Source organism: Phyllostomus hastatus, unplaced genomic scaffold, assembly GCF_019186645.2.
Source record: "Phyllostomus hastatus isolate PE091 unplaced genomic scaffold, TTU_PhHast_1.1 phas_contig_62, whole genome shotgun sequence".
Classification (NCBI taxonomy): domain Eukaryota; kingdom Metazoa; phylum Chordata; class Mammalia; order Chiroptera; family Phyllostomidae; genus Phyllostomus; species Phyllostomus hastatus.
In genome coordinates, this window is record NW_025333921.1 from 5,636,807 (window position 1) to 5,658,740 (window position 21,934).

At 35.0% G+C, this 21,934-nt stretch overlaps 1 pseudogene; it reads left to right on the forward strand.

The window, feature by feature from the left end:
* Nucleotides 1-4,155: 4,155 nt before the first annotated feature.
* On the forward strand, nucleotides 4,156-8,437 carry LOC123825130 (annotated as a pseudogene).
* Nucleotides 8,438-21,934: the final 13,497 nt, after the last annotated feature.

Below are 21,934 nucleotides of genomic sequence, written 5' to 3' on the forward strand. Positions count from 1 at the left end.
GATTGATAATGATGACTCTATCAGTTCCTGCTATTAATTGCACTATAAACTTCTTAAAAATCTCCATTAAGGCAAGAAAAATATTAATAAAATCAATTTATGCAGTCGTTTGCCAAAAAAATATTTCCAGAGAATTAGTAGTCAAAGAATATCATATTGAGAATATTAAAGCCTGCTGTAGCTTTGTCCAATGGCCATATTTAAAAATAGTTTTTGAAAAACAATAAACACTTGTGAAATGACTGACTATATATTAATTTACTATCTCATACTCTGTTTTTCAGTAATCAGAATGGCAAATTCCAAAGCCTCTTTCAAATGTGCCTAACGATCTGGGAGAACACAAATTTATCTGTTATAATGAGCTGTGCAGTGCTGTGTGATAGCTGGGAGCAAGAGTACTCTTCTGATAATCTGCTATTTACTGACACACCAACATATGTCTTTGAACAAAACTGCTTTATTTTCTTTATTTCCTTCACAGATGAAGTCAAAGATGGTTGAAGCAGAAGCGATATCTGAAGAACGCATATATGAACACAATTCAAACCAAAAAGATATATATGATTCTAGGGAGAAATCGTTGGCCTTAGAAGACAATTTCCCTAACATTTTTCCTGTAGCATTGAAATTACAAATAGATTGGGGCAGTATGTGTACTTAAGTCATGTGATTAAAAATAAAGATATATGCATTGGGTAACAATAGGGCTGATTTCAGAAAGATTTTTTTGAAAATATTTATTTATTTTTAGAGAGAGGGGGAAGGAAGGAAGAAAGAGAGGGAGAGAAACATCAATGTGTGATTGCCTCTCGCATGTCCCCCACCAAGGATCTGGCCTGCAACCCAGGCATGTGCCCTGACTGGGAATCAAAATGGTGACCCTTGGTTAGCAGGCAGGTGCTCAATCCACTGAGCCACACCAGCCAGGGCCAGGAAGAGATTTTTAACAGAGTTGAATAAAACTAAAGTAGTATATCTTGTAGGGAAGAAAGAGAGAACATGGACCCTATGGCTAAAAGGAGAAAAAACACAAAACAAACAAAATCAAAATCAAAATAACAATACAAACTGCCAAAGGAAGCAAAGACAAAGAAGAAATAAAGTAATTCTAGGAATAATAAATTCACTAGAACACTGCAGACTACTAAATTTAAATTGTAGAGATTAAGCAGAAACTCAACTATACAAAATAACAAAGCTAAACATGAACTTTTTACAGAGCCTGGGAGCTCAGTAATTCCTGAAACTCTATACACTGATGACGTTGATGGGTGTGTTTGAATGTGGTAGATAACAGATTGTACTTAAAAAGATGGATAAATAATTTTCATAGCCAAACTACTGAACTAAGAAATACCCATGTTATGGAAAAGGAAAGCAAGATTAATGAAAAAATCCATAATCTGCTTTTAATTAATTATGTATGTATAAGAAGAATAAAAATAGATTAATGCCCTAAATGCTCCAAAGGCTGAATTGGAAGTCCATCTGAGAGGTGGCCTTTTTTGTGTGCCACTCCCAGGTCACAGTGGCACCTGAAGGGATGATTCTTCCCTCAGCCTGGAAGCAAACAACATCCAATGAGCAAAGCTTCTCAATTTCAGCCTGACCTAAAAAACATATTTTTTGAAGGGAATGACTGGAAATATAGACTACAATGCCAAATTTAAGAAACTATCTTAGTTTTTAATTTGGCACATTAATATATTTGACAAATTTCAAAATGAGTAAATTTATACTACATACAGTAATTAAATATATGTGTTATATGTAAATATATTATGTTAAAAAATAAATAACACTACATTTATACTACACATATTTTTTCATTTAAATATTCACTTGCTTAGCTGTTATTTATAAGAGTACAAAAAACTGAATAATGCACTTTATTAAAAAAAAAGCAAGCTAGACTAGTATAAATCACAATAAATGAGCTCCCTAAGGCTAAAAGCGTGTTTCAACACAAAAATAGTGAGCATGAAAATATTGCTTCTGGCTGACATTATGGAGCAAAAGTATGTTTTAAACTAGATTTAGTAATCTACTTACTAAATTTGTTACATGGTACACACAGCATTTTCTCATTTTGTTCAATAATATGGATATATTAAATAAAAGCTTCTAATTTTATTTGTTGTTTAAAAAATATTTCTTTTTTGCTACTAAGAAGTGTCATATTGAACTGTGCTTTCTCCTAAAATTTTTCTCAATAATGTAGCTTTGGATACACTTACTGAAAATTATTTGGTATATTTTATAATAATCTTGCTTTTATTGAAGAAATTATTTAAACCATTCATTTTCTTTAGTCACATCATAGGACTGTTTACATTACAATGATAACACATGAAACTTATTGGTAATAACTATCCCCCCCACAATATTTTTGCCTCCTGAGAGCTGAATAGACTATAATCTTACAGTTTTTATGTTTTAGCAGTGAATGGAGATGTAGAACTTGGGGATAGAGAATTACTAATTTTGATGAGAGGGTCAAGTAAATGTTTCTAGAACAACTAACACCTCCAGAGAACGTCAAGATGTATAAAGAACGAGTCTCATGGCTATCCTCAATATCTCTGAGAAGTGTATATGTAAACATTGATAAGTTTTGAGTTGGTTTTAACTTGTGTCTATGTGACCTAACTCCATCCAAGCTTCACCTCTGGAACACATCCTCTAGAAAAAGTATTGTTTATACTTATGTAAAATTTAAAGGGGCAAAATAAAACATAAGTACAAAAATAATTGGACTCATTTCCTTTTCCCAAGCTGTCTATTTACTTCCACAGTTCTTTCATTATATAATAGGCCAAGTTTATGAAATATGGTACCTGGCATAACATTCTGAATGTCACTGAACCTTTTCATGTGCAATGCAAATGCATGAGAAGAGAACCCACCCACACACTTAGTGTATGGTGTGATTTTCTGAAGATTTAGACACTTAACCAAGAGTGGAGCACATGCAGTCCACCTTAGCAAAGCTCTCCCTGGCTCCTGGCTCTAGGATGTTCTACCCAGCAGCAAGTTAACCTATGCTAGGCTGGGATTGTACAAGTCAGGAAATGCTCAGTTCTTACAGGCTGACAGTTCTTTTAATATATTCAATGTTTAAGCTTCCAGTGAAGAATAATTTTCATGAATAAACTGTGTGTTTCCTGGAGAGGAAACAGGTTTTCCCATTTTGACCATCATAATCAACAAGGACACATCTTCATTTAGGTAACAAGGGGATATCTGAGCCCAGTTGTCCCTTAACATCACTTACTCCAGGTTTTAAACAATCTCAAGGTGCACTTTTGTTATTTATAAAAACGGGGAGTGTAGATTTCTTTGTAGGTAAATAATCTTCTCTATAAATTCAGCTTCTCTAGTGACATTTCTCATGTAAATTTGATGAATTATTCCACTGAATTTGTAAAATTTATTCCTTCCAGGGATGAGTTCCCTAGGGCCCTTAGTTGCAAAGAGATCTTACTTTGCTTCTGAGTTGAACCACAGAGATCTGTGCTAGGAATATTGGCTTCAGAAGAGCTCAAAGCAGAAATTCCCAGGAGTTTCATGCCCTTCTAACCACATAGGCAAGCCAGGCTACCTAAGCTGTTATGTCAGATAAAAACCATTAATAAACAAAGTGACCCAGAGGGTTGCCAGGGGAATTTCGGACTTCATAAAGCATACCCTAAGTCCCACTGTCTTATTATGGTCAAGGGTCAAAACCAGACATCCAGACCTCTTCAGCGATGAGGAGTTTTTTTCCCTTGTTCATCTATAAATCAGCTGTAGCCTACAAAAGGGTATATTTATAAGTTTATACTTTCACCAGACCCACTTTATACTTTTTAGAAAACCTTAGGGTGTCCTACATTATCAATTTGCAAGGATTACAATTTACTGTTGTGAAAAGACAATATACAGCCCTGGCCTATGTGGCACAGTTGGTTGGAATGTAGTCCCATAGACTGAAAAGTCACAGAATCGGTTTGCAGTCTGGACTCATGCCTGGGCTGTGTCCAGCCCAGGATGTGTACAAGAGGCAAGAAATCAATATTTCTCTTTCATCTTGATGTTTCTCTCCCTCTTTTTCCCTCCCTCCCTTTCACTCTCTTTAAAAATCAATAAGCACTCCTCAGGTGAGGATTAATGATGCGGACCCCAGCTTGTGGGGTCCACTACATTGTGGATGAAACACGAGATATTCACATGGACTACCAAGTCCTGTGGAAGAAAAGGGTGAGTATGGGTTTTCTCTCAAGGGGAGCAAAAGCCACAGCCTCTACCATGACAGGCCTTTATTTCTTTTTTGGACATATTACATGATGGTCCTCATTTACTATATACCGGTTCACTTTAGGTGGTTACCTTTTACAGAAAACAAAGGAGATGATGCCCATAATCACATAACAGAAGAGGGATATTTGCAAATGAAAAGGGAAAAGTAGTTGAACTAGTTACACTCATCCTTGGAAGGTTTAGCATGGATTTTAGGAAGTTACTTTGCAGTAAACATTTGCTGCCTCAATTCAGGGTGAGGGAGTTTTGGCAAAAGCAAGTCTCATAGCAGTCTAGGTGCAATGCAGGCCTGATTCCCCACAGGAGAACCTATCCGTGGGCAAGAGTCCTGTGCAGGACCTTTCTTTCCACTGGGAACTGGGCCCATGCCACACAGAATGGTCTTCTACAGATTAAAACAACCACAACAAAAGGACTCACACCGTACATTTTTATGCTGAGAAAATAAAATGACATGTGTATACAATAACATAGAAATGTCTTATACATAGAACTTCTGTTAGGTTTAAAACATTTTAAATACTAATTTTTTGAAATTATGAGTTATTAATATAAAGTTTTAATAATGGACATAAATTGTCAGATCTGTGGTAATTAAAAAGTGGCAAGCATACAATAATTTTCTTTTCAATAGTTGACTTTATATATGCCATCCAGTTTCCCCCCCTAACTTTTCCAGTGGAGAGACATTCAACTAGATTTGAAAATGGTCAAAAGGACTTACATTGCAATTATTGGTTTTTGATTACCATATCATTTTTGCCTTTTTTCTCTATATAGTCCAAATATTTATTATATATTGTCATAGATAAATTCAAAAATAAATGAACTAAGATAAATTTATTACATATGCAATGTGAAATACTCATTACACTCAAATGTACATTAAATTCACCTGGTGGGGTCAGGTGGCCGTGAAAATAAAGTGAAATTTTAGCCACTTTAGGGGAATGCAAACTGAATTGCTGAAAACATGTGAATCCTATTAATACTGATGCATTGTTACAATGGTTAATTAGACCTACTCTTCTTTAATTGAAAAGCTTTGGAGGTTGTTTCTTTAAAAACAAATTGATAACACCGAAAATTTTGCAGTGTACAAAGATGATTGAATTTCATCAAAAAGAATGCAGCTGGCACATTTACCGAATTATGTCCGCTCACCTTCCAGGGTTTATTTTTGTGTGTATGGTACATGATTTTTATCACAAAAATCATACTATTTTGAACTGAAATGTCTGAAAAATTGCATGTCTGGTTAAAGTGATAAATAATTTAATAGTGAAAAAGTTAATTTCAAATTGACCTTCTTTACAAATATAAAGTAACTAAATTCCATCAGTCTGAGATATTAGATGCAAACCTGCAGTGTATTTGATAGCTTCCTGTTAAGAAAATAAAAGTTTTCATTAATTCAACAAGAAAAAAACAATTCTTTTTACTTTCAATGACATTTCATTACTCAGTCTCCAAAGAAGTCTTCGAAATTCACTATTACTTTTAAAAATGATGTTTAATGCCAACCTATTTATTTTCTTTCCATGGAATGTGGAAGGCCTAAATCTCAGGAGAGTATTGGAAAGTTCAAAATGGTTTTTATTCATTTATAGTTCTGTTGTTACCATGTCAATGGAATTGTATTTCAAGCTGAAATAACCAGTCACATGAATGAGTCAGACACTAAACAAGGATTATGGTTTGCTGTGATTGTATTTTAGTCTAAGAGGAAAAAGTGCCTCTGGAGAAGACTGCTATGGGAAAATAAGAGGAAGGGTTTAAATTCATTTACTCTACCAATTTGCCCAGTGATATTCAAAATATTTGTTAATCAGTTTTATAACGTTTTCACATGCTAAAATTGTAATAAGATATTAATTGATTTAGTAAACATTGATGTACAAAACTCAGTGTTTTTAAACAAAACTTTTTCATTTACTTTCTTTGAAAATGAGTTATATTATTCCCCCCAAAAGAGAGAAATAAAGAATTTTTTTAAAAACTGAACTAAATTGAGAGAGAAACAAAGAGAGTGCTCCCAAGTATTCTCACAAACACCTGTTATTATTATACCCATAGAAAGGGACCTCAAAACTGTGCATATAAGTAGATTTGTAATCATTAAGTGATAATGCCATTTGCACTGTGCCCCAAACATCACAACCTTATTTTAAAACAGGAATGTGAAACAGTTGATGTTTTAGTCCTATTTTAAATGTCAGTAAACTGACATCCAGTTTAGAAATTTTCCCATGTTGCATCGCCAATGAGTGATGCTGCACTAGCATTTAGACACCTATTCACAGACTTTAAGTCTCATAGTCCCTCGATTTAAAATATATATGTAAAGTATATAAATTTTAAAATTATTCATATGTAAAAATTAATATATAAAAGTATATATAGATATGGTATTGGGGTCAATAAGACTTCTGTTATATATAGAGTCCAGTAGAATGATTTAGTTTTAAAATGAAGTTTTAAAGTTGAAAAATTAGAAAGTAGCCACACAGTAAATTAAAATTTCATTTCCCAGCCCAGAACTCTCCTGAATTCTGGGTTATGAGATTATATATGTCCCTGGAAATTTAACTTTTATTAAATATGATGTCAAATTGTTTTGAATGCTTTAAAAAATAAAAATAGTGTAAAAAGAGCAATAAGAACAGTATGCGACTTGAGATAGGATATTCCTGAAAGACCTTTCTATGAAATTAAAGAGCTAAAACCTGAGGGCGGTTATGAGAAAGCTCTAACAAATATTTAAAAGAACATTCCCGGGAGTGGCCACTTGGCCCGCGGGGCTCTGGCTTCTGCAGCTCTTCTGGCCTGGATCTCAGCTGCTGTTTGGAAAGCACTTCTGCCGGTCTGTGAGCTCCGGGACCGCATGCCACCTGCGCCAGCGCCAGCGCCAGCTAAGCGTGGCCTCACCTGCACCCAGGCTCCTGCCTGGCTCCGGACTGCGGACTGTGGCATACCGGGCCAAGTGGACTTCTTTCTACTTCTCTCTGCCCACCACTCTCTCCCTCCCGCCTCCCCCGCTGTCCACGAAGTAGTTTCCGGACTTAGGATCTGTGAATACTTGGGAAAGGACTTCATTTACGTTTCTGTAGCAAGAATGGCCTGTTAGACTGGAAAATATAATGAAAAAAATGCCTTTCTCCAGATAATTTTCTCAGGACGTCATCAGTAAATTGGTACAAACCTGGTATATCCAGAGTCTTTAGGAGCTTCTTGATTTTAAGTACAAAAGTGCTGAAGATGCTAAAACTATTTATGACTTTATAGATACCATGATACCCATCAGAAACCGACACAACGACATTATTCCCAGGATGGCCCAGGGTGTGATAGAATACAAGCAGAGCTTTGGGGGTGGAGGAGGTGGGGTGGGTCCTGTCCCCAGCCAGAATGTTCGGTACTTTTTGGATCACTTCTTCATGAGATGCATTTCAGTCAGAATCTTTCTCAGCACACTTCATTGTTTGATGGGAGAGACAAAAGAAGATTATTTCATGGGAAACACATGAGAAGCATAAACCCAAACTGCAATGTAGTTGAAGCTATTTAAGGCAGCTATGAAAATGCTAGGCATCTATGTGATTTATATTATACTTACTCACCTTAACTAGAGTTTGAAGAACTAAATGCAAATCACCAGGACAGCTAATATAGGTGGTTTATGTACCACTTGGTCTCTATCACATAGTGTTTGAGCTTTTCAAGAATGCAATAAGAGCAACATTGAAGCACTAGGAAATGGGGATTTGACCGTGAAGATGAGTGGAGGAAGTGGTGTTCCTTTGAGGAAAATTGACACTCTTCAACTACATGTACTCAATTGCACCCTGACCTCACATACAGATGCCCCAAGCAGTTCCCTGGCTGGTTTTGGCTGTGGACTGCCCATCTCCCCTTTGTATGCAAGTCCTTCCAAGAAGACTCGAAGCTGTATTCCCTTGAGGGCTATGAGACAGATGCAGTGATCAACATTGAGGCTCTGTCAACAGAATTAATAGAAAGACTCCCAGTGTATAACAAAGATGCCTAGAAGCATTACAATGCCAACCATGAGGCTGATGACTGGTGTATCCCCAGTAGAGAAACAAAAGACAGAACAATGTTTCACAGTGCCTAGATACACTTGGGACTCCTAGGAAATCCAAATGTGGCTTTTGTATTAAATTTGGAAGGCATAGTATTTAAAACTATATTGCATTAAATACTTCAGGTGTCTTTTTCACAGATATTTGGGTAGAATAAATGGAAATTGAATTCTGATAATGTCTATTTTTTAAAAAATCCAGAAAGAATAATTAGCAAGTTCAAAGGCCTGGAGTCACAAACATGCTGGACATATATTTTTAGAAAAGCAGCCAGACAGTTTGGCTGGACATATTAAATGAGCAATAAATTTATAAGTGAGAACTGAACGCACATGGAAACAATGTATCTCATGATAACAAATTTGGATAATATGCCCTGGCTGGTGTGACTGAGTGGATTGAGTGCCTGCCTGCGAACCAAAGGGTCACTGTTTCGATTCCCAGTCAGGGAATATGCCTAGGTTGTAGGCCAGGTCCTCAGTAGGGGGCACTGAAGAGGCAACCACAAATTGGTGTTTCTCTCCCTCTCTTTCTTCCTCCCTTCCCCTCTCTAAAATAAATAAATAAAATCTTAAAAAAATAAATTTGGATAATACTCAGTGTAATAAAATGTTTTTGTATGGTTTTGAGCTAAGAATAAAAAATAACATAAACTTTTAAAGGATTATTCCAATTCATTGTGAGAAATAGGTAATAGGGGAACAAAAGTGGAAACAGGAGCAGTTTAGAGGTTTCTGTAGTGGTCTAATGGAGAGATGATGGTCACAAGAACAAGGTCATTGGCAGTGAATGTGGTAATATGTAACCCAAGATATAATTGTGTAGTAAAGCTAAAGGATAATTCTTAATGATGGTTGAAATGTAGGATGAGATAAAAATGGAGGATTTAAGGATGATTATAAGATTTTTGGGTTGAGTAACTGGTACCATTTATTGCCATGGGGAAGCTAGCAGTACAACAGATGGAAATGGAGTTTAAAAATTGGTTATGGATGGAGACTTAGCTTGTGGCGGTGAACATACAATACAGTCTAAAGATGATGTGGAGGAGAACTGTGCACTGAAACCTATGTCATTTTGTTAACCAGTGTCATCCCAATAAAGTCAATAAAAGGGAAAAATAAAGACATTAATTTTGTAAATACTGAGTGTTCATTAGACCAACAAATAGAGATGGTAACTGATCAGTTGCATGTATACCTCTTGTAGGGGTGTCCAACTCATGGCCTGAATGCCAAATGTGGCCCAGGATGGCTATGAATGGGGCCCAACACAAAATTGTAAATTTACTTAAAACCTTTTATTTTGGTCATCAACTTCATTAGTGTTTGTGATTTAATGTGTGGCCCAGAACAACTCTTCTTGTTCCAGTGTGACCCATTGGCACCAAAAGGTCGGACACCCCTGTGTCTAGAGTTGAAGAAATATAAAATTGGATTGCTGATTATAGATGGCAGTGGGTATAGATGAAAACAAGGATATTATTGCAGATAGAGGAGAGAGGAGATTGTACTACTGAGCCCTGAGACATTTCAATGATCTGAGATGAAATAAATCCAGCAAAAGCCTGAAAAGCAGGAGACTAGTGAGGTAGCAAGAGAATCAGAGTCTGTCAACTGAAACCAGTAAAGAAACATGTAAGGAAATGCTGCTGCTAACTCAGGTGAAACTATGACATAGTTGACCACTGCATTCAGTGCTTTTGTTTTGTTTACACAGTCGACAAAAGGGATTACCTAAAGTGCAAAAAAAAATTAAGACAGATATTTAATTTTACTCATTTCAATGTGAGAATAAAATCTTCACAAATACAGGTGAAAGCCATCATGTAAAAGGCAATGTATGAGAGGGTGTTTGAAATAATCCCTGAGAGATAAATAAGATTTTAACAGATGGAGATAGTTAGAGGCATTAGCAGAGGGACAGGGAATAATGAACAGTTTGCGTGGGGTAGAACACAGGTGGCAGTGGTTGTGACAGATTGTCTACAAAGAGAGCCACCAATAAGTCTCTCCTTCTCTGTGTCCATGTGCTGTTCTTCCCATCAAGGGATGGGTTTATTATCCCTCTCCCCTGAGGCACTTTGCTAGCCTGTGACTTGACTTTAAGTAATAGAATGTCTTCATCCTCTTTGAACTTTGAGTCATTGTATGAAAATCTCTGACCCCACACCCTAACCCCCTTCAGAAAGAAAACACAGAGACATGCTTTGGAAGATGTGAGATTACAAAGAGGTAAGGAGCTAGCCAATCTCTGGACTTTTGGGTCACCTCTTACTACACATGTGAGTAGAATTTTCTTGGCTCCTCTAGTCCCAGTTAAGCGGCCCTGGCTAACATCCCAAGAGGGGACCAGCGACCCTGAGGAGGCCTGATTAGTCCCTGATTCACAGCATCATGACGGGTAAAATGGTCAATTCAAGGTACTAGCTCTTGAGTAGTTTGTTATGCAGAAGATAATTGATCTAGTAGTTAATTCTAAATTAGATTAAATTAGTAAAACATTGTGTGACTCTATGAATGAGATCTAAATTTCAGGTTTATTTCTTATGAAGATAAGCTTTGAAGATACTTTCAGTGAAAAATGAGAAAACTATTCAAGAAAATTACCCTATACTATATATCTCTCCTTATAAAATATTAAGAAATATTCTAAAAGTTTTAGAAGGTAAAAAGAAGGAGCAATCATAATAAAAGAGGTAAAATGAGACTCAGGATAATGCCATTAAAAATATTGCACAAATAATTTGGATAATTGAGGGTGAAGGATAATCTCTACCTGTCTTGTAAAAATAAAACAAATGGAAACTTGTAGTATCTGTAGTGTTTTAGGTTCTTCAGATAACATTATTTCACTTTATTGTTGTCAAATGCAATTATTGTTTGTTAATATAAACAGAAAACTATTAGAGATGGTCACCTGTATATAAAACATGATGAGACTTTTATGAAAATTGCAGAGTATACAAAGCAGTTCTTTTAACTTAAGCAGATTTTATTGAATTGTGTTTTTTAAAGTCATCCTAAAAGTAAACTTCACAGAGGATTTTTCTTATTCTCACTTTATACAAAATGACTCTTCTCCAAATCCAAAAACAATATTGTTTTCCCACATGGCATGTTAAACTAATATCCAGGCTTTGCTTACTGAAAGTATATTATTTCCTATAATAGTGCTACTTTAAACCTGCAATTTTATATGCAATTTCTCTGTTATTAAGTCATACATCTTATAGAACAGCAAGATTAAGCATAACCACAACATAGACTTCTATTATTTTTGTATAGAGTCCTAATATGTTATCTCAAAAAAGCTTTTTTTAACATTTTATTTTAATCGTTGTTCAAGTAGTTTTCTGTCCTTTACTCCCATCCCACCCCACTCACCCATCCCTCCCCACCTCCCTCCCATTTCCACGCCCCCAGTTTTTGTCCCTGCATCCTTTATACTTGTTCCTGTAAACCCTTCCCCTTTTTTAAAAATAGGATGAAAACTTACATTAAAGTTGATCAACTAACTAGAGAGAAGAAATCATTGAGAGATGATGAAAACATTGTTTCATTTTATCCCCAGACTCAATGTTCCCAAAATGTTCTGACAATTGGATTTTTATTTTGAATAGATAACTTGAAGTCTTCATGTAGAAAACAACGGAAGGGAATAAGAATGAAAGTTAACTTTCATGCAATTTTTAAAAATCAATCTGGTCATTTTGGCAAAGAAGGAACAAATGACTCACTTTGACAAGGTTCATTAAACTAGGCCACTGTTTAATAAATTGCCATTTTCACTAAGGAAATGGCAACAAAATGCTGTCAGCATCTGTGGAAACATGGCATCTGCAAGGACAACAGAATTAGGAGGGCAATTCTGTATCTGGGCTGAGATCTGGGTGAACGTGGGGCCTTTGTGGATAAGGGAAAGAGCTGAGGTCCTCTGTCCTCTAAATCACATATTTCATTTTCCAATAGAATATTTTACACAGATACCTTGTGTAATTAATGATACAGTTTACTTCTGCTCATTCCCTACCAGCTAGTAAGTACTTATTTCCCAGAAGGCTGTACTTTTCTAAAGTCAAAGCCAAAAGCTAACATCCTCTAATAATCCACATATCTTTTATATAATAAACAATTTTGATCCTGTTAAAACAGGGTTTTCTCAATGGAAACTCAGAATTCCAGTACCATTTGCTATTACATATGCATCTCCGTGATCAAAGAAAGTAAGTCTTCCTATTATGGACTTTTGGCAACAGAGGGTGCATGAGGACACTCTAGCTGGGTTGCTTAGGAGCTGATAATGTTGATCATAACTCACATCCCCAGCAATTATTTGACTTCTGAGCAAAATGTGTTCTTTTAACTTCTATTCTAAAATGACAGAACCTATCCATCATGCATGTTGAATGATGAAGTGGTTATATCAAAATTATCAGCTCACAAAATGTGCTCATTTAAAGACTTGTCACAATACCAATTGCACATTTCTCTTTTGTGTATGGCTAATCTATTGTGTGCAAGGGAGGAGAGACAGAGACAGGAAGAGGGGGAGGAGGGAGAGGAAGAATATGATGCAATTATGTAGCACCTGCTATGTCCTAGGAACTCTAAATGAACTGTTAGTATTATTTTCCTTAATTCCAACAATGAATTTACAAGGAAGGAGTAATCTCTCTATTCCCTTTCAGTTGTGAAAACTGGTGATAGTGAATGACAGCCTATCTATTTCAAAAATCCATGTTATCTCCAATACCACAATACCTATTTACTCTTTTATATGACTCTTTCTCAACCTCCCAGCACTGTTGTACTTTCCCACTAAGGTCACGGTGACCTGAACCTTAGAACATATCTCATACCATTCGTCATCATTTTGTCAGCTCCATCCTTGATTGTTGGGAACCGCCCTGACTGGTATCAGAGGCTGAAACCCCCGCCTAGGCTAAAGCTAAGGGAACGCCCTTGGAACTGTAAGCCAGCAAGGAGACAAAAGCTTATCTCCCTGGCAGGAATGCTGCTTCTGCTGCTTTATTCATAACTGAACCCCCCAAAAGCTTGGTCGGTTAGCCAAAGACGGGTAAGATTCCCCACGGGGGAATGACCTAAGCCAGGCACGATCACTTTTGGGAGGCCCCCCCCCCAAAAGAAGGACTTGGGGGGCTGCAGCAAAAGGGGGTGATGGACCCTCACTCCTCGGCTCTGACATAGCCTGAGTTCTCATCGTCTGGGAGAAAATCTCCTTATCTCTTGGTTGCCTTAGTTCCCTTGCTCCACCTAAGCCTGAAACAATGACAGGGTAGTACAGCTCGGTACTGAGAAGTGTGGATTTCCCGGGGTGATCAGGCCTAAGAAAGAACATGTAAATTACTGTGAAACCTTCTTTGTTTAGAATGCTCTCAGTTGAATGAGAAGGGTCTTAGGAGGAAGTTATTTTGTTCCTCAGTCTTACAGCTCTTTGACCCCCAACTCAATAGACCGGCAGAGTTCTTTGTTTTCTATAGTTCCTTACTTCCCCTAATGAGTACTGTACTTTACCTGAATTATTATGCAAAATGAGCCCAATAAAAGCAGGTATGGACGGTAAATCAGTGCGCTCCCCACTAGGGGGGGTGGCCATTTCGTCCCTACTTCTCCACAGAAACTAGTTTGTCTCTGTGCATGTGTTGTTTTTTCTCGCGTGTTTATCGTCGAGCCATCCACAGCGTTCCGTGGTCACTGCTGGCCGGTGACCCACGCGCAACACTTGATTCCTTACATGAAATGGTATGTCGTTATTTTCATAGTGGTCACTATGTCCTGAATGCACACTGATGTTTAATTTTGACCCCTTTGTAACATTGTCTATTGGCTATTGTTCAGTCATTTTAGACTCACTAATGTCTTCCCTTTCTTTCTCATCTACAGACCTACTCTTATAAGTCATGCTTCAAAGTAACATCACATACTGTCTTAATGGTCATTGACACTTTACATGTTATTTCCTTGAAATTTTCATCTGATTTATACCATCCTGGGAAATTGTTATCCTGAGATAGTCACATGGCAGCAAAGTTTGAAAATTCTGTTGCAAATGAACTACTAATATTATTCATTTACTTTCATGGTTCCAAAAGTCCAAAGATGTACCATCAACACAGTGATAGTCTAGTCACATGTGGCTAATCTTGAAATGTGTTAATCAAATAAAGGTGTGCTATAAAGTATAAAATGCACATTGGAATTCAAAGACTTAGTACAAACATAAAAAGAGAAAAAATTAATTTCATTTATGTTTTATATTAATACAAATTGAACTGACATTTTTATATATTGTGGAACATGAAATATAATATTGTTTATTTGATTTATATATATTACCTTTTTGTTATTGTCACTAGAAAACAACATATGTGGCTTTTACTTTTGGCTTATATTATATGTCTATAGAGTTTGAAAATAAAGTTTACCTGTAATCATAAAGGCATATTAGCCATAAGTGGTATTAGATGTTAAGTTAAAATATACGGATGGGGCTATGGGAGAAAATGTGAGTGGACCAAACATTTGGCATCTTTGTTAGAAATTTCTGGTAAGTGCTAGAAGTGTCAGCAATTATTTTTTGTGTGTGGCACTTTATAAAAATTTAAAACTGTTGGTAACTGTGAAATTTTATGTCTACCTCCTCCAGACTAATTTTGGAGGCCAGAAGAGGGCAATTTCTTATCAAGCTAACACCTGGTATATAGTAATTTTTTAATTAATATACAACTAACTGAATTGATTTGAAATTTAAAAAATGAAGCATGTATAAATCCATATAAAATGAGATTTGAGTAATGAGAGGTCAAAGAATAAAGCAAAGCTATTATTTTTCCCTACCTCTTCACTGCTCTTTCAGTCATGGCACCACTATCCCCTGACAGGTTCAAGCCAAAAATTTTTGATGTCCTTATTTCCCTTAGCACCCACACCTAACCTATGATTGAATCTGTAGGCAATTCAGCCTTTTCTTTCCACCTCTTCTATTAACATTACAGTAGAAGTAACTGTTCTCTCTTCTGTGAACCACTGAACGTAAGGGTTTCTCAATTTCCATTCTTGTCCTCTTAAATTTACCATCTATAGAGCATCCAGAGTAATTTTTTAAAAGATGACAGTCATGGTTTTTTATATATTACCTAAAATCCTCTTGTAGCCTTACGTTGCATTTCATTAAAATTCGTACTCTGCCTTGTTCCCAAGGCACTACAAGTCCTAATGTCTACAATTAGGGGTGTTCAGCCCATGGTCCAGGATGTCATGAATGCAGCCCAACACAAAATCATAAATTTACTTAAAACATTATGAGATTTTTTTTGTGGCTATGTGTCACAATGCATTTAATATGCAGCTCAAGACAACCCTTCTTCTTCCAGTGTGATCCAGAGATGCCAAAAGGTTGGACACCCCTGGATCATTCTCCATCCTCAGGTCTTATCACCGTCCATCCTGATCACTCATGTCCAACCACACCAGGCTTTATATTTCTTCTACATTCTACATGTATTTCTGATTAGGGCCTTTGTGTTTGTTATACTCTGCTCTACAGATCTTTTTGTGATTGATCAGTTTCAGTTTACATGTTATTTCTTCAGAGATGAATTCCTACAGAGAGGATTTCCCCAAAACTAATTTTCTTCCACAGACTCTTCATCACCATCTTTTATTTTCTCTTTATGACTTATTCCTAATTGAAATTATCTGTCACTTGATTATTTGTTTAATATATGTTTCTCTTATATAAACTGCCATTACTATTAAAGTATGCATCTTGTCTATAGTGGTGCCCTTGCATTATCAGCAATCTCCATGGTTCCAGATATACAGCTGATGCTAAAATAAATAAATAAAAGTTAAATGAATTATGTAGGAAAGCAAACTAAAATCATTAAGCCTTAAAAAATTCACAAATAAAATTGAAGCACTAAAAGATACAGAAAGAATTTTTTTACTATTTATAATTTTTGATGAACCATTGTATATTGCTGGCTTTAATCTTCGTAGTTTTATAAAATGTTATAAGAAATTATGTGCTTTCATATACTAACAGTGATTACCATTGAGAAGTAAGATATATTGTATATAACACCTTATTACTTTATTTATTATACAATTCTCTCTCTCAGAATTAGAACCAGTTCTATCAAAATAATAGACAATTTAAGACATCCGCTTACTAAGCCTATTGCCCTCAATGAGATTTTTAACTAAACTCATAGGTGACTAAAATGAATGTATCGTAATTATTCAGAGTAGCTAGCTATTCACTCATGTGTTATAACTTTAAGGATATGTGAGCAGATTACCCTGACAAAATATTTGGCTCCACATGAACTGACAGAACTCAATCATTAGATATTAGCCACTTATTTTTTAAAATTTGTTTTAGCAGTAATATCTGAAAACTTTAAATATTATTTTATATATAAACAACAATAAAAATAAAATTTAAAAAAAGAAACACATTCAGTTTAGATAAATATTAATATCATAAGATACGATGAAGAGCACCAGTCTAGGCAATTAAGAGAAGTGCTCCAAGGGAACAGGAATTTTTACTAGGGAAACTGAAAGTAATTTGAGAGTATTGCTAGTATGGTGGTACAAGAAATATGATGCAAGCAGAAAGGTGTCTGAAAGGTGAGCACAGATCTCAAAATGGACAGGAATGGGCAGGAAGAGATGAAAATAAAAATATTCAAAATAAATGCTTGCAATAATTTTTTAAAAGATTTTATTTATTTATTTTTAGAGAGAGGAGAAGGGGGAAAAAGAGAGAGAAGATAAAATCAGTGTGTGGTTGTCTCTCACATGCCCCCAACTGGGGAGGGCCTGGCCTGTAACCCAGGCATGTGCCCTGACTGGGAAATCAAACCTCCAACCCTTTTGTTCTCAGGCGGTCACTCAATCCACTGAGCCACCTCAGCTTGGGCTGCTTGCTATAATTCTAATAAGAACCAAATAGGATAATTTTAAGCCCAAAAGGGAGAGCGCATAAATATCTTCCAATATTAGAGGTGAACACAAATATATTTATTAAAGTTATAGTTAACAAAATATTCTAATGTGAATTATTATTATTTCATTGGGCACATAATATTCCCTCAAATAGGAAGGAAAATGCTATCTTACCCTTGTTATAGAGTTAAAAATTAGACTTCTAGGTATTAAAACTTGGCCCAATATATGTGGTTAATGACTCTAATCCCATTGCTGTAAACCACTCACTATGTTTACTAGTTTAAGAGGACTATACCTTATATAACTGGACAAAGAAAGAAAAGAAGTTCCTAAGTCCAAGTGAGGGGGATAAGGAGAATTCTGAATGGTGAGTTTTGTAACCCATATTGGTGTTTTACTATCTGAAAAAAATGTTAGTGGTACAAAGTTGGTACGCTATTTTAAAAAAAGATAAGCAATCAATACTGTAAGTTTTAAAAAATGAAAGCCTATGAAAGAAACCCTATGAAAGTAGTTGATTTGTTAACTTCTAACCCCACAGGCTCATAGAAACATACTTTATCTGAGAGCCTTCCATTTTCTTATTTTAAAAAAAGGCAACATATACTTTGCTGTTTTTCCATCTCCACGGGTTCTAGTGGTCAAAATAATCATTGTTTAAAAATTATAATATTAAATTGTTCTATGTGATTGATCTACCTTAGTTTAATATTTAAAACTTACCTTTCAATTATGTAAATGTATTATTACTCTGCTAAATTTTATTATGATAACTGTTATCTTATTTAAGGTATTAATTTTACATGAAGGAAAATAAATATGGATATGAAAAGAGATAAATCAGCTTGAAAACAGTAAAGATACTTTAAAACTTTTCTAACAAAAAAAACAGCTGAATAATAGATTATCCTTCAGACTTGGTCATTTATTTGGTTAATTTCTTTAAGGAAGAAGAAAAATTCTAGAGTTATACACTAATTGTAAAATTAAGATACAACAATAGAACAGCCTCAAACAAATTAAAACAAGGTAAGACATTAACAAGAATGACTGCTTTATGAAACTTCCCATTTCATAAATGGTGAAAGAGTTGTCACCATATTAAAGCCTACTAGTCGCTGCTGTGAGGAATATTCATATGAAAAAGAATTTAAAGTATATGGGATATATTTGTCAATTGCACATTTGTGATGTGTCTTATACCCATCCCAGTGTGGATTTAATTATTAAGCCACTATGGCTTGCTGTTCAGTATCCAGTGTGTTGATATTATTAATAAAGGTCTATTAGGGTTAATATATCACTAACATTTAATTTTTAACTATTTAAAATATTTTCTAGTGAGTATATAGTAAATAAAATTTAAAACTTCAGTCTGTTCTTTTTTCTTAAGTCAAAATTTCTGGTAAGCGTTAATATTTTGTAATGTTGCTTAATAGATTATCATGCTAAATGACCTAGAAACTGCCAAGAAAATAACTACAAGTTTAGTTACATTATATTGGCCTCAATAAGAAATAGTAATATCATAAAAATTACTGTACACCTCCTTATTTTTAATACTTTAAGGTAGCACACTTAGGTTATGTTGACTATAAGTGAAAGCTCTGAAAATATACTTTTGAGTAATTAAGGTGTTTCTAACTTTAATCAACATAGTATTTATAGTAACAAGAGGAAGTAAGGAAATTATTATGTTCATAAATAAAACTCCTAAAAAACAAAACTTAGTTAAACATTTTGTAAATACATTTTTTGCTAGAAAGTATAAGTATAAATATTACATATCTTTATATGTCATATGATTATATAATTTATATATTCCTAATACATCTCCAACTATTATTATTGTTTTCATTCAATGACAGAGGTATGATTTTACTTTTAGAATAAAATCAATTTTGAACTAGAGGATTCTTTTTTTTCTTACTGAAACTGCATCTCAAATATGGTGTTACTATGTGCCAGGATTTTGTAGAATAACAGCTAGATTTTTGAGTCAAATTTATTAAGAGAAACATTTAATAAATGTGTATATATATCAAACTCAACATTAGAAAAAAATTCTATTGTTAGCTTCTTAAGACTAAAAGATGTTTAATTTTTTCTATATTTGTATTTTATTAGGTATTAATGCTTCAGATTTTAATTTTTTTCTTTAATTTCAATTTACTCTGAGACACAGCCCTTGGTCTGTGAGACTTTCCAACTCATGATTTCAAAACTATACATTTCAAAATAAATGCTTCTTATATAGATCTCTTCAGAAAGAAGTGTGCCTTTCTATGTTAAAAGGTCATATAATGCTAGTATGCCCTTTCATTACTGATTAAAATCTAAAAAGTTTTTTTTTAGAATTAGCTAAAGTGGTACTGCTACCAGGGTAGTTAGACTTCAGTCTTTGTGTTTGGTTAAGAAAGAATTCAGAGTCAAAGCTAAAATACAATTGAAAGTTTATTTAGAAAGTCACAGAGATAAAAGAATTGAGCTGTGTCAAATAGGTAAGCCAGCAGGTCTGCATGGACTTAGAAGAAAAGTTACAGAGATAAAAGAAGGGCCCTTGGAGCTTAGGAGAAAAAAAGCAAAAGTATTTGCCAAGAGATAAGAAAGGGACAGGAAAGGTGTGGGTGTATGTGTGAGAGAGACACACAGAATGAGAGAGAGAGTACATAAGCTTGAGGTCCTCTGTCTTCAGGGATTTCATCTGTTCTCTAAGGTGAGGGCTGTAGAGATCTCAGGGGAGATTCTCAAATGTATACTCATTAGTTTTCAGGGTCATGGTCTTTACTGCTTGGTCAGATCCAGGGTAGGGGGTCATTTGTCTTTGCATCTGGCTCTGATGTCAGCCATGACATCTCTTCATCTTGTTTTCTGCTTTTCTGGCCCTAGAGCTGAAAAACAACTGAGGCCTAGATGTTACCTCTAGTTTGACCAAAAGTCCATCTCTGTTCTCAAAAGCACCCAGGCTTTGTTTTTAAGATTATTTGATGCAGGTCAGAGCTTCACTGTCCTGAAAGATTAGCTTAAGGGTGTGGTTGTGTAAGGGTTTGTGTGGGAATCCTATGATGCTCTCCTCTAGCCTCCATGTTCCTCCTCTAAGGGAGTCTACCACATGACTGGTGACGTGCCAGTGGAGGAAAGGTCAGGGGACATTCTGAACTGCATGACCACTGACATGAAAGGTCAGGGAGTCTAAACCACATGACCAGAGACATGCTAGTGGCTGGGGTGAGGGCCCATCATACATACTTGTTTTCCCAGTTTTGCCTATTGCTAGCCACCCAGGACTGTCTGCCTTAGTGACATTGTGTTCCTGCTCTGCTTGTGTCTGTCTGCCTACTACATCAATACCTCCTCTGAATTATAGTATCCCTTGTCTACCTCCAATACAAAATTCATTGTTTGTATTTCTACTTGGATTTTCTACTAAATATTTTTATAGATATAATCACAGAGAAGGTCATTTTTAGTTCAATCTAGTTATTAATCCACTGTAGTAAAGACCCACATAGACACTCACCAAGCTGAAGGTAGACCTTAACTGTTGGTTGGCTGCCAGCTGCTCCCCTCAGCACATGTATGTGCTCATCCTGTCTACTTACTTGACTTAAGGAAAAAACAACCCACAACCCCCTTTCCTCTTGCAGCAAACCATAGCTCTCACATAGGCTTACCAGGAAAATAAAACAATGATCCATGTTATTGTTACTGTGCTCTTTCTAATGTAAATATGAATTAATCTTAAAAATAAATGATAAATATTAGCATGTAACAAACATTATTCTAGCCACATAAGAAGAAATAGCAGGTCAAAATATAGCAGGTGGACTATATTAAATAAACACTCCCTCCAAGTATAATTTGGGACTATAGAGTTAAGTTTAAAATGTATAATTAATATTATCAGTAATATGTGAGAAGATGGAGTACCATAAAACATAACTTTAATTATAAAAATTTAGAAAAGCGTATACCAAAAGATCAATAGTACTTATCACTGAAAGTGATGACATGAAATATAAAATATTTTTTAACTTTTAACAAATGCATTTTGGAATACATTTAATTTTTTTAGTATACTCTAAGCTAATACAAAAATTAAATATATCTCTAAAAAGAGGTGTCTATCCATAAAAAAAAGAGAACAGTACTAGAGACTTTGAGATAAATTTTCAGCATGCATAACTGACATATATTAACATATTGGATACAGAAAAAAATCATGTAATTGATAGTAACAACAAAAATGAAATTACAATTAACACTTATTTTATTGAAGAAATTAATTGTCAAGTAATATGTAAATATATTTATAATTAAATATCATATAACAAATATAAACCTGAGATTTCATTATATTTTCTATAAATATATTAATGGGGAAATACTATCAATTTTTGCTCATACATGGTAAATAATAAAGAATGCAAATTACAAATTTGGTTTGAGCTAGATGCTTGGATTTGAATTCCAGCATCAATATTTGCTTTGTTGAAAGTCAGAGTACAGTTTCTATTGCAGAAGATACTCTCAATAAATGCCATCTCT